Below are 12,609 nucleotides of genomic sequence, written 5' to 3' on the forward strand. Positions count from 1 at the left end.
CCAATGACAGCTGGGATCGGCTCCAGCCCCCCCGCGAGCCCGAACAGGGGATCAAAAGATCTCAAATACGAAACATGTTCACTCCCAGGCAGCCTCTAAAGCAGGGGTGTCAAAGATACAGCCCGCCCAGGAGGTCTCATCAGGCCTGCGAGATGTTTAGGGGGACATGGTGAAAAAAAATTTTTTTTTAATTGAACACACACATATTTGCATCCAGTTGTTATGTGTAATTACCGGAGTAAGCAGTTTCTATGATATGAAAATTAATTAAAGATGGCACTTTAAACTACCGGTATCTCCCTCAGCAGGAAGTTACACTATGAACTTGTTAATTGCCTCTCTATTAAGAATATTTATTCACCGTGTGGATGCATCTGTAACCATCACTGAGGAGTTTGTGACGCTTGTGCTTTAAAGAATTGAACCTGTTTGAAATTGTCTATAATGAAATAGGCTAATATGTTTCAGCTTCACTTTTAAGGAGCTGACATGTCCTCCATGTTTTTATACAGTCTAAAGTGGGCACCAAAAAAGTATGGCCGGTCTATAGTCGACTATAGTAATAGTATTTGTTAAATTTGATCCACTATAACTTCAAATCAGAGTGAGAACAAGATGACCGTTAAAGATGATCAGAGACAGCTCTGTAGGAACACCTGGAGCAGCAGGATGTAAGGGAGTAGGCAGGTGGATGAACGGCATTCACTTGGAGATATGAAGGGATTGTGACCTAAACTGAATAAACCTCCTGGTTAGTTTAAAAATAGGACAAAATATCACCTTTTTGGGAATCAAAAAAATATTATTGTATTATTTTCACCTCCCATAAATCACTTTTAACAAGACAAGCTCTTTACCCATCTCAACATGTCACCTGAAATCTTAGAGAGGTATTTATAGTTATTTATCTGTTGGTGTTTTGCATCTTTATCTGTCTCCTCACTTCAAAGCCAGCTTTAAAAAAAATACAAACATGTCGCCTTCTCTTCCGTTTCCTCGCTAACGTTTCGTATTGCTGCTGAAAAGGAGAAGGAGATAAAAGCCGCCTGTGCTGTTGTAATAATGAGACTTCTCTCGCTCACCTCTCGGGAACACTTCTCTGGACATCTGAGGGAGTTTTGAACATGAAAATAAACCCATTTTCTTCTTGCTAATTATGCCTCATGAAAACAGCTTCTATCTGTCAGCCAATTGAACGAGCCATTTCCCTCGAGCTGGGTGGAAATCTCTTCATAGCTTTTACTTACTTTGGCTCTGGTTCTATCTTCTCCCTCGGAGAGCATCCATAACATATGGCTGCACTGTTATCTGTGTCAGGGAGGAGCTATTTTCTACCCTGGCCTGAGTGTATAATATATAGTGCGCTCTGATTGTGCTGGGGGTCTCACATAGATCATTTTGCAGTGTTTATAAGTTTGTGCAGGCCCATCAAATTATCACCTTGAGTGATGACGGCTGTGGGGATTTTGGCTCTGCATGTGCCGCCGCGGCTGCAGATTGCAAAGCAGCAGGCATGACGAGTTGGAAACCCGGTACCTGCAGCGGCTGGAGGTAACAAGCGTCAGCATTATGCAATCAGCCTGACACCTTCCCCTCCCTCCTCCTCTACCCGTCCTGTGTTACAGAGCTAAAAATACAACCAGCAAGGCAGCAACAGAGAAAAATGCAAAAGAGGAATGCTGATGGGACGGGCGTCTTCGGTTCCCGCCCGGCTCTGTGGTTGGTGATTTGTGAGACAGGGATGAAACTCGGTGTGTGAGGGGCAGTGTGGAGCTATTTGAACCCCCGAGCCTCCCACCAACCTCCTGACCTCGCTGTCACCTGATCTCCTCAACTCCACTCATGCTGCTTTAGCTGACGGCAACTTTGGCAAGTTTAACATGAGAAATGTAACTTAACACAAACAGAAGGCAGACTTTATATGTACATATTAAAGGATCCCTACTTTACATACTAAAGAGATCCTTTCCAAGTATGAGGGTTTAACTGTCTAAATAAATCAAAAGCTAAATTAATTTTATTTATTTATTTATTTAGCCAAGTTTTAAATATAGACATACAGTGTAAAAATGGATGTAGCCACTGTGATGTCACCCAGTGATTTGCAGACTTGCAATTTTGTTCTTTCTGAGCCAGGAGTCGCCATGTTTGGACGAGTGGGTGGTGCTGGAGAGGAGTGAGGCGTTGGCTAACGCTAAGATATCAAAGCTAACAGTCTTGGCCCTTGGCTAATTCATTAGCTAGCTTATGAGTTAGATTACCACTGTAGGAATGAGATACAGTTTGTGGTGGTTGCTGACTGGATTTGTTTACTAATAAGACTAAACAAGCTAAGCTAGCTGTGCGGAACATAGCATCTCGGGTGTGAGAGCTAGCCGTATGTGAAAGACATGAACAGAGCTAAAAATGAACCGCGCTTCTCCTCACTACTGTCTGTTGTTATCTAGGTGGGGAAGGGCCACCAATGATCCTGAGTCCAATGCATTGCCGCCACAAATAAGCAATGAAGGCTATAACAGAAACTTAACTTACCAAAAACTTAACTTACCAGCTAGCAAGCTAGGTACGATTAGCACAGTAACCTATTTGGTGCATACATAAAATAATACTATATTTTTTACTCACTGAGTAAAACAGGAGCACAGACTTTTTGGACGGTCTGTTAGTACAATAAACTGCACAGCAAGCCATATCTATTGTCTCAGGGTGGTATGAAATAATCTTCAAAAGGCAATTAAATTAGCTGAATTAGCTGAGGTGAGACCTTTCAGAGAGCTAGCAGCACTCCACTGTTACTCTTAGCGACCACGTGCATGATGCATAACTTTAAGCCTTAATATAATTTAGATTGGTATGTTATATGAAATAAATCCCTGTACAGTTGGGGAAGTAAGCTATAGAAAACAAGTTGTGCTGTGAAGTTGTGCATTTTAATATGGGACCTAAAGGGGACTGACTTGCTTTTCTAACCTGCCTCAAGTGGCCACTTGAGGAACTGCAGTTTTTGGCGCTTTCGTGTTGGCTTCATTTTTCAGCCCCGGACATTGCCACTAGGTTTAAACCTGGATGAGTTGCAAATCAAAAAATGAATGCTTAGTCTACATATTTTACTTTTATTAGTAATTAATATGTATAGAAGTATATTAATATTAATATTAATATTAATATCATATGTACTTTAATTGCTATCACTGTGGTATTGACAGTTTAACAGAAGAGGATAATAAAGCCTTTTTTACTCACTTTTGGAGGACTGTGTGATACTCATATTTTTATACTTAGAGCTGCCATTAAAGGAGAAATCCTGAGTGTTGAATCTCGTTAGTTTCATAGCTGTTATCTTATTTGTTCAGGAGAGGAGTGTGGACAAAGTAGAGCCTCCACCTGTTCAGAAAAGATGTTTCTCTGAGTAAATAATTCACACTTCTCATCTGTGTCCAATTACTTTCTCTCATTTCTTTCTTAATGGGGAAATATGCCGGAAGGTTTTCTAGGGAAAAGAAATATATAATTTTCTTAATCCATGACATTTGATTACCACAGTCAAGGTTTTTAAGTGTTGGGAAAAATAACAAGAACGTCCTGTTATAAGAATGTGTAAGTTTGGATTTTTATGACACCCATCATCCTCGGTAGGGTTAATGCACATAAACAGCATCGATTTAACTTCACATTTTATTATATTACAGGATTACATTAGAATAAGTTGATATATAATAATCAAAGTTACAGAAACTTGGACATATAAAACTTTGAATTATGTGAATATTAATCATCATGGACAGAATACTTTTTTTTCATAAAAAACTTCATATTTGATAAACACCAGTTTTCTGTCCTAATGATGCCAGCTGAATATGTTTAATATCCATTTTCTTCCACCAAACTTAATTTACATCAGTGAGGTCGTTTTCCAGCTAACAGTGTTTAAGGTCATAAACATGTCAAAAGCAGGGTGCAAAGAAGTGTTACAGCGGTCAGGAATTTGTACGGTTAAAAATTAATTATCTTGGCTTTAAACACTCCAGGCCGCCTGATAAAAAACATAATCAGCATGGGTTTAAATTTGTTGTGGAAAAGAGAAGAAGAGCGGCCTGTTTTGCAAATATGTCAAACTGCGTAGAGTGAAGAGGAGCAAGACAAGGTCAGCACTGACTTAAGCATATTATCCCCTGAAGCTGAATATTATGATTCATTTGAAACAAATTGGTTGTGTTCTTCAAGGTGCCTTGGGAAGTTTTGTTGTAGAAAAAAAGCTTCAGTGTTTCTTCAAATAAAATAAAATTCAACAAAAAACCTAAAAAACACAAAACACAGGACTCACCTGAAATTTTTGCTCCACAGCGTTACATGTGTTCATTTAATCCACAAGGCGCCTTTAGCCATTCAAGTTCATTTGTTCTCTTAATGTTGAAGTTCAACTTTCTATGTTGTCCGCCTTTGACTCAGATAAAGCAGCCCCCCTGTGTGAAATGTAATTTCAGGGTACTACAACAAAAAGGGAGGACTACCTGTCTGACTCCCTCTGGGATCCCCCAGGGCTCTATATTCGGTCCTCTTTAGTTTCGTTTCTGTGTGACATACATGCCTGCCTTTAACATGTTCAGGTGTTAGCACAAAAATGCAGATGATGCAAACAAAACAAAAAGGAAACTATGAACTTAAATGTGATATAAACAGCTTTCAGAGGGTTTCTGTTTTCTGTGGTCAAATGTGCAATGAATGTTTCCCTGGGTCTATATGTTGAAATGACCCACCTACAGGCATACTGATGTTGTACTCCTTTGAAATGCTCTCAGATTAGTTCAAGACAGTTTTCTCCTGACACTAATACCTCGTGGCAGATTGTTGCCAAAACTGATCTATTACTAAGTTGGTGAACGTACAAGCCCAAAGCATGTGTCCAAATAAAGTTATTATTGACATGGATTAGCTTGGTTATAGGCGTTGTTAAATCCTCACCAGCAATGTTGTTCTCTATAAACAGATACCGATGTCCAGCGTCAGGAGGAAAGGACTCAGTCCTGTCAAATTACTTTGATTTGTGAGCATATCACAGCTTCCTGTTACCAGCCGAAATATAACACCAGTCATCCTGAGAAGCTGTCAGCCGTCCAAGGTCATTTATTACCCCTCGGTGTATGAATCTGGACCATGCATAGAGATGCCTCTGGGATAATGTGTCTTATTAGTTTTCCAGATTAGTGTGTACATAACTGCGAGATCAGGGGATGCGAGAAGAGGCAGACAGCCAAGCTTTACCATCAAACTGTGTTCTGACATTTCTGCCTCTGCTGAGCAGGCTCTGTTTATTTCTCATCATCGGCAGATTTCTACAGATTCGACAGACAGAATGAGAAATTATCCTCCTCCAGTGGACTCGTTCTGAGCTCTGAAAGCTCTTATTGTTGTGTAAAAAAAAAAAGCATTTAACTCGAGAGAACTGTTGCATTTAGGATTCATCATGTTGATGGGTGTTGGAATTTAAATAAAGACACTTCTATCCACACTGCCCTCATTTTTGTCACATTTTAGGAAAAATGAGACTATAAAAAGTTTGGTTTTAATATAAATTTATGGAGTAAAAAAGTGAGAATGTGCTCAGCAGGGTTTAATTTGTCAGGATAACTGTCATCTGGAGAGTTTAATCCTCCTCCTCTTTGTCTTGTTGCTTTTCCTCAGACAAATGCACTTGTGTTTTTCACTTCTTTTTCTTAGCACAAACACATTCATTGCTTTGTAGGATGATTGGCAGCGCTGGCTGTGTGCTGCTGGTGTTGACTGCTGATGTCACTGGATACTCAGACTCAGCCGTCAGCAGAGCTGCTTTGAATATGATTGACAGCTCGCATTGCCAAACTGCCATGTGCAGAAAGTCTTCTTAGAAAAACTCGACAATAATCGCCCATAACCTCGACTGTGTGATTATAGTTTGACTTAATGACACGAGCGTTATCACTATTAGGTGTCGGAATGTGGGCCCATTTTCAGGTGGAACTATACTAATGTGTGATTAATTAATGTGTCAGAGGAAACCAAAATATTGTGCTCAAAATGACACTTTGAAACGGTGCAGCCAAAATAAAACGGCTCACTAATAGAGGCCTGAGCAGATACTTTGTGTGTTCTATTAAATCAATCATTACCTGCTGTTACCTTTACAAAGTACGTTTATTAATGGCAGGTTTCAAAAGTTCTTGGATTGTGTTTCTAACGAAGACGTCAGTTCTTAGACAAATTAATTTATTATTCTTGCATTAAAATAATTCCATACACTCTTTAATATTCATGCTAGCAGTGACTGTTGGGAGTTTAACGCCTCTATTGCTCTACCACTTTGGTCCACGCTGCGATGTCATCTTTTGGATGAATTGCCATGACATTTTATTCTTTTCCCCCTCAGGATGTGACTGACTTGTTACATTTTGTGCTATTTTAAGGTCAAAATGTTTTATGTTTAGGACTTACATTTCTGCTAAATTGATTACATTCACGTCAGCCTCAGCTGCACTTTGTGTTAAGTACCGCTAATCAAATGTAAGCATGCTAACAAGCTAAATGGTGAACATGCTAATAATGAACATCTGCACATTAGCATTATATGTCACAGAGCAACCTCACAGAGTTGCTGTTTACTCTCTGTCCTATTTAAACTATTTATTTATTCATTACACAACATATATCAGCTGATATTCTGTCATTATTGCTGTACTATATATTACATGGATCAGCCATAACATTATGACCCCTGACAGGTCGAGTGAAGAACATCTTATTACAATGGCACCTGTCACTGGGTGGGATATGTTAGGCAGCAAGTGAACATTTGGCCTCTAAGTTGATGTGTTGGAAGCAGGAAAAATGGGCAAGCGTAAGGATGATCAGAACTGGACCACGGAGCAATGGAAGAAGGTGAGCTGGTCTGATGCATCATGTTTCCTTTTACATCATGTGCGTTGCTTACCTGGGGAAGACCTTGACGGGTCAGGGCTGTTTTGGCTGCAAAAGGGGAACTGTTATGGCTGATCAGTGTATTATTATTATTATTATTGATACCACATACTTTATATTATATTATACTATATTAAATTATATCATTGCAAATTTATTTTTATAATCACATTTTTACTATTCCATATCATACATTATGTACACACTGTAATATACCATACCGTATACCATACTATGTTTGATATTCAGTTTTTACTGCTGTACTCTTTCTATATTATATATTATTATTACTCTATTAGTATTCTAAATACTAGACTATAATTTATTCCTGATTTATGTTATACTATATCTTATACCTCATATAATATTGTATTATTTCATACTGTTAAATCTTGCTGCTATTAATCCTACCATATCACTTTATCCCACAACTGTCACTTTAACTTGTCACTAACTCCTACATGTATACCAGTTATATAAACTGTTATATAGTTATATAGTTATATAAAAAACTTATTTTATTTGATTGATTTTGTCTATTCTTATTTTTATTTGTATTTACTACTTGCTATTTTGTCTTTATGTTGCTGCAACACTAGAATTTCCCCTCTGGGGATCAATAAAGGATTATCTCATCTCATTTGTCCTGTGCCTTACACAAGCTGTAACCTTTATTTTCTATCACTATGGTTAATTTTGATTATGTAATTTATACTTTTTACTCTGTACTTAACTCACAAAACAAAATGTACCAATTCATCTGTTTTTGATTTTAACTGTGGAGTACCTCAAGGATCTATTCTGGGCCCTCTTGTTGTTCTCCATTTACATGCTACCACTCAGCCAGATCTCCCAGAACCATGGTATCTCTCATTATTCATATGTAGACGACACACAGCTATATGTTCCACTACGATCCAATCACCCCAACAGTTTAGATTATTTACTCTCGTGCCTCAGTGATGTTAAATGCTGTATTGGACTTTTACTCCTGTATTTTTATTTGTCTTTTTTCTGTTGTTTTTATCTGCTTTCCTTTTATCTTTCAAGCACGTTGTACCATTGTTAAGAAAAGTGCTAAAGTTTATTATTATTATTCTTGTTATAAACCAAAATAAAACTGTCTGTTCTTGTTGTAAATCTAATGTGCAGTACCTCCAAACTGGAATGGTTTGCATGATGTGTATTATAGTGAAACCTTTTTCTGTGCTTTATTAAGTCTGTGATTTCTTGCAGCATCCTTAACCCTTTGCTCACCATGCATTCATTTACACAAAGTCAGTCAGTTTTTCAGAGATCAATAAAAAAAGATACCCATATGTAGAGATTCAGCACTTTCTTTGATTTATTCATCAAGCATAGATTATGTCGAAAACATGACAACCACAGATCATCACCGCCGTGAAGGTTGCTACTAATCAAAACGATCAATACAGCCGCTTCAGATGACCCCTTATATATGTCGCCGTTGGCCTCGACCTGTGAGCCTCCCGCCCTGCCATCGTCACATTTCACGCAACTTTGATGATGTCAGATCCTGTGGACAGACTTCATATTTCATCGGCAGCATCATAAAACAGTTTCTTTTAATCCCCTTTTTGTCAAAAATAAAATAAAAAAATCATATTTACAGGAGAAAGTAAACACTCGTCACTCATAAAACGCTACGTCTGTCGACACATCATAAATTAAAGTTGAAAAAGGGGAGAAAGTAGGTTTTCTTAAATGGTGGATGCGCCCAAAACAACTCTCACACACAAGTAGCTCAAAAGATATATAGATGTATATATATGTATGTCTCCATATATATTCTGTATATATGCTTCTCTACAAAAAAGCAAGTTTACTCTCTCTATGAGTAAATACATTCTACTCTACAATCACTAGAACAACAGTGTACATTCCAACCAAAATGCTTTGATCGATTATCAGGAGGATATTTGACTGAAACAATCAGTGGACCGTGACCGGGAAGAATGCAACAACATGCTCGTATTGTGTGTGTGTGTGTGTGTGTGTGTGTGTGTTTGTGTGTGTGCATGTGGGTGTGTAAGAGCTTCCCAATCCCTCCGGTTTGTGTGCTTGCCAGACGAACACACACATTCCCCACCTTTCGACACACACACACGCGCACACATGCACACACACACGGAGAAACTGATCTGCTCAGCAGTTAGTCAGGTTAACTTTGCCTCGGCAGTCGAAACGTGATCCTGGATCTATTTCTGCTCGCGGATGGACTTTCCGGCTCATTCTACAACTCCGCTTCAACATTCCCAGATGGTAAACCAAACTTTCTGTGCTAACGCAAGAAAGAGAAAGACAGTTTTTCCTTCAGAGGCTGGGTGGATTTACTTCTTTTTTTTTTATACCTGACATTTCATAACCGTCTAGACGCTGAATATCAGATCACATGCCGTATGCTTTCTCACTTCTGAGACCGGCCGGATCATCAGATTTGTGCAACAAAGGCTTCAGAGTCTTTGGATAAATCCCATCGCATAAACGAACCAGAACCCGTCTCCCAAAAGCAGCTCCGCTTTATTCTCTTCCCTTTTTGACCTTTGACCTGGCAGGCGGATAAAGCGGTGCCGCAGTCAAACGAACCCAAACAGGGAGTCCAAAAAAAACCCTGACTATAACTGGCAACGAAAGCACTCAGACCCCTTAAACTACTGAACATATTGCAGCATCTGAATCGTGCAAAGCTTCCGCATTTGTTGCCAAAAAAAGTCTTTTTGATGACGGCGCTCGTCCTTCCGTTTCTCCCGACCAGCAAAGCTCGAGTTGTTCCCAGATAACTGCTGTTCTCCAAACAGCAAAGTAAAAAGTTAAACCCTTTATGTACACTGCTACAGACAGCTCATTAAAAAGCACCGACATAACGGAGACGGAGAGGGGCTCGCATTCTATTCATGGCTCAAATCCTAGAGTTCAAACAAGGCCTGAAACGCTTGTGTGACCCTCACGACATACAGTACAATCTTCTGTGTAATATACAAACCACAGAGCAAAGAACGTCATGCTGTCTATATGTGCTTGCTGAAGTATTTACATATATTCTTATATATTTGCTTTTGTGTGTGAGAGAGAGAGAGTTTGTCTATTTGCATACATGTGAGTGTGTGTCAGGTGGCCCTGAGAACGATGTGTGGGTGTTTTGTGCTTCTTAGATGTACAGGTGTCGGTTGGACGGAGAGGCATTGTTTGTGCAGGGAGGGGGCGGGTGTTGTGAAAGCAATGGCTGCCGCTGCTTCCTGTTTCATAGGGTTCTAAGTGAGAGATTTCTGGCGACAGCGTTCCAGGAAGAACATCAATCAGAAAACTCAACGGGATTCGAGTACAGCACAAGAGTTATTCCTGTCCAAGCCTTAAAACATGGCTACTGTTGGGGTGCTGGTTTAGCTCAGCTGGTGGAGTGGGCGCCCAATGTTCACGACGCACTGATCGCAGGTTTGACTCCCAGTCTTCCTATCATTTGGTGCATATCATCCCCCACTGTCCTGTCGAATAAAGGTGTACGACTACACATGGCGACTGTGAGCAGGTTTCTTTAGGGGGGAAAGTTAATGTCTATATTTCAAAGTGGAGCACAGCTGGGATTGTCATCTTCCTGATGTTGCAACAGAATGAGAAACACAGCCGGGAGATGCCGAATAAAGCTTTTTTAAATGACTGTCAAAGGAGCAGCATTAGTTTCCTTTTCCTCTTTAACTCTCACACTTCCTCTGTATTATATCCTACTTTAAAAGAACAAGAAATGAGCTTGCAATAATCCCAACAAAGAACTTAGACAACACATAATGTGGATACTTGCAGCATCTTTCCACAATAAAACCTCAGACTAAGGCTGTGAGGGTAATGACCGCAATACTGCGGTTATGTGATGCCAACCGCTGGGTGGACCCTGCGACTGTCATCATCACTTATTTATTCATTTATTTTTAATATCATATGCCTATCGTTTGCCTACTTAAAATCCAATGTGCAATAAATGACCAGAAACTGAAATAAAATGAGAACGCCACATGTCACATTTACTGGTCGCTGTGGCGGCACAGAGAAAACAAGAGGACCTGAATTCTGTCAGGTGTCAAGTTTGCAGAGCAGAGAGACATTTCTCTGTTGGCCCCAAGAGTGAAAGAAAAAGTAAAGCTGAACTTATGTCTGAGAAAGACGGTAAAAAGGCTGGAATATGTATATATGGCTGTATATTAAAAAGATGGGCGACATGACAGCTCCCTGAAAGTGAAGCCAATACCTCTCTATCGCCCCCTGCTGACTCCCTGCAGTATACGTCCTAAAGCCCGCCTCCTCCATGTTAACAAATGGGACATTAGTCAAACTATAAATTCAAAATACCTGTCAACTAAATATTTTCAAACATGGTTTCTGTCATTATAGTTAGTTCTTATCATGCTGATTTATGTCAATTTTTCTGACAAGTTTAGTTTTAATTAGTTATTTGATGCTGTCAAAATGATGATTGACAGCTCTGTTGACAAATATGGCTCCTGCAGCCGATCTGTTCCAGATTAGCAGAGTAGAGGAGGAACGGTGAGAGGAGATGTAACTAAAACAATCACTAGTCAGTGAAGTTTACATATCTGTGTATGTTAACCTCAGACCAACACCAAGAAGCTGTTCTGCTGTTTTTTTCGGCAATTTAATTCTGTGTTTTGGTTAGCAGAAGTGGCTACAGCGGCTCCACCTGCTGATCTCTACTGTGCAGTCTCTGGCTCCAAAATGACATCACCATCGCAAGATGGCAGCGCCTATCGTGGGGGCTATTATGGCTTCAATTTCATACAATGAGATGGAGACACGTCTTCCATCTTTATATATACAGTTATTGGTTGCGGCGGGAGGAAGAAGGTAAACGATCAGCACCAGTATGCGCGTGTGGAACGACAGCACGCGAGCACCGCAGCTCAGAGTCTCTGACAGTGAGCTGATCAGGAAGGACAGTAAGGGCCTCAGACTGATCGATCTTTTAGAATTTGTTACATTTCTAAGAAACATGGGGCTGAAACATCATGTTATCTTTTCTCACATTACACTGTAAATCATGCATATCTGACCTCTGCGAGTAGGCGACAACAACTCCCCACCCTGTACCGATCCACCACACCGGCCTGCACTAGTTTCAGACCGGCTGTGTTTCCCCGAGCTCTCCCTCTACCACCCTTCCCTTTTAGCGCGGTCATCCAGCCAGCAGAGCGAGAGGACGGGGTCAGCAGTCGGGGTGACTCCTCCTGCGTGTCTGTTTAGTCGAAAGGGGAAATGAAAAGGTTGCTCACTGAGGTATGACTGTCTGCCTTATTAATGCGGGCCATCTGGACAGAGAGGACGGAGGCGGGGAGAGAGAGACGGGAAGAGGGCAGAGGGGAAATTAGGAGAAATCCTCAGCAGATAGAGAAGCTCTGTTTCCACATGGTCAAGCTCCGAGTTATTCACCTCCGTGTGAATTCCACAGGAGGACGAGAAGCCGGGGCAAGAATGTCAACGCTTTCAGAGGCGGCGTCGAAAACTTGGACTAACTGTTCTGCAACAACAGACGCGCAATGCGAAGATCCACAGTCAATAAATATGTTAATAAGCTCGTATAGAGAAGCAGAGGCTACTTTCTGAAAGACGTTTTAGTGAGAAAGACGATAC

The sequence above is a fragment of the Semicossyphus pulcher genome, unplaced genomic scaffold (assembly GCF_022749685.1).
Source record: "Semicossyphus pulcher isolate SPU_LCO1_2020_fin unplaced genomic scaffold, fSemPul1.0.p SCAF_22, whole genome shotgun sequence".
In the NCBI taxonomy this organism is placed as follows: Eukaryota; Metazoa; Chordata; class Actinopteri; order Labriformes; family Labridae; genus Semicossyphus; species Semicossyphus pulcher.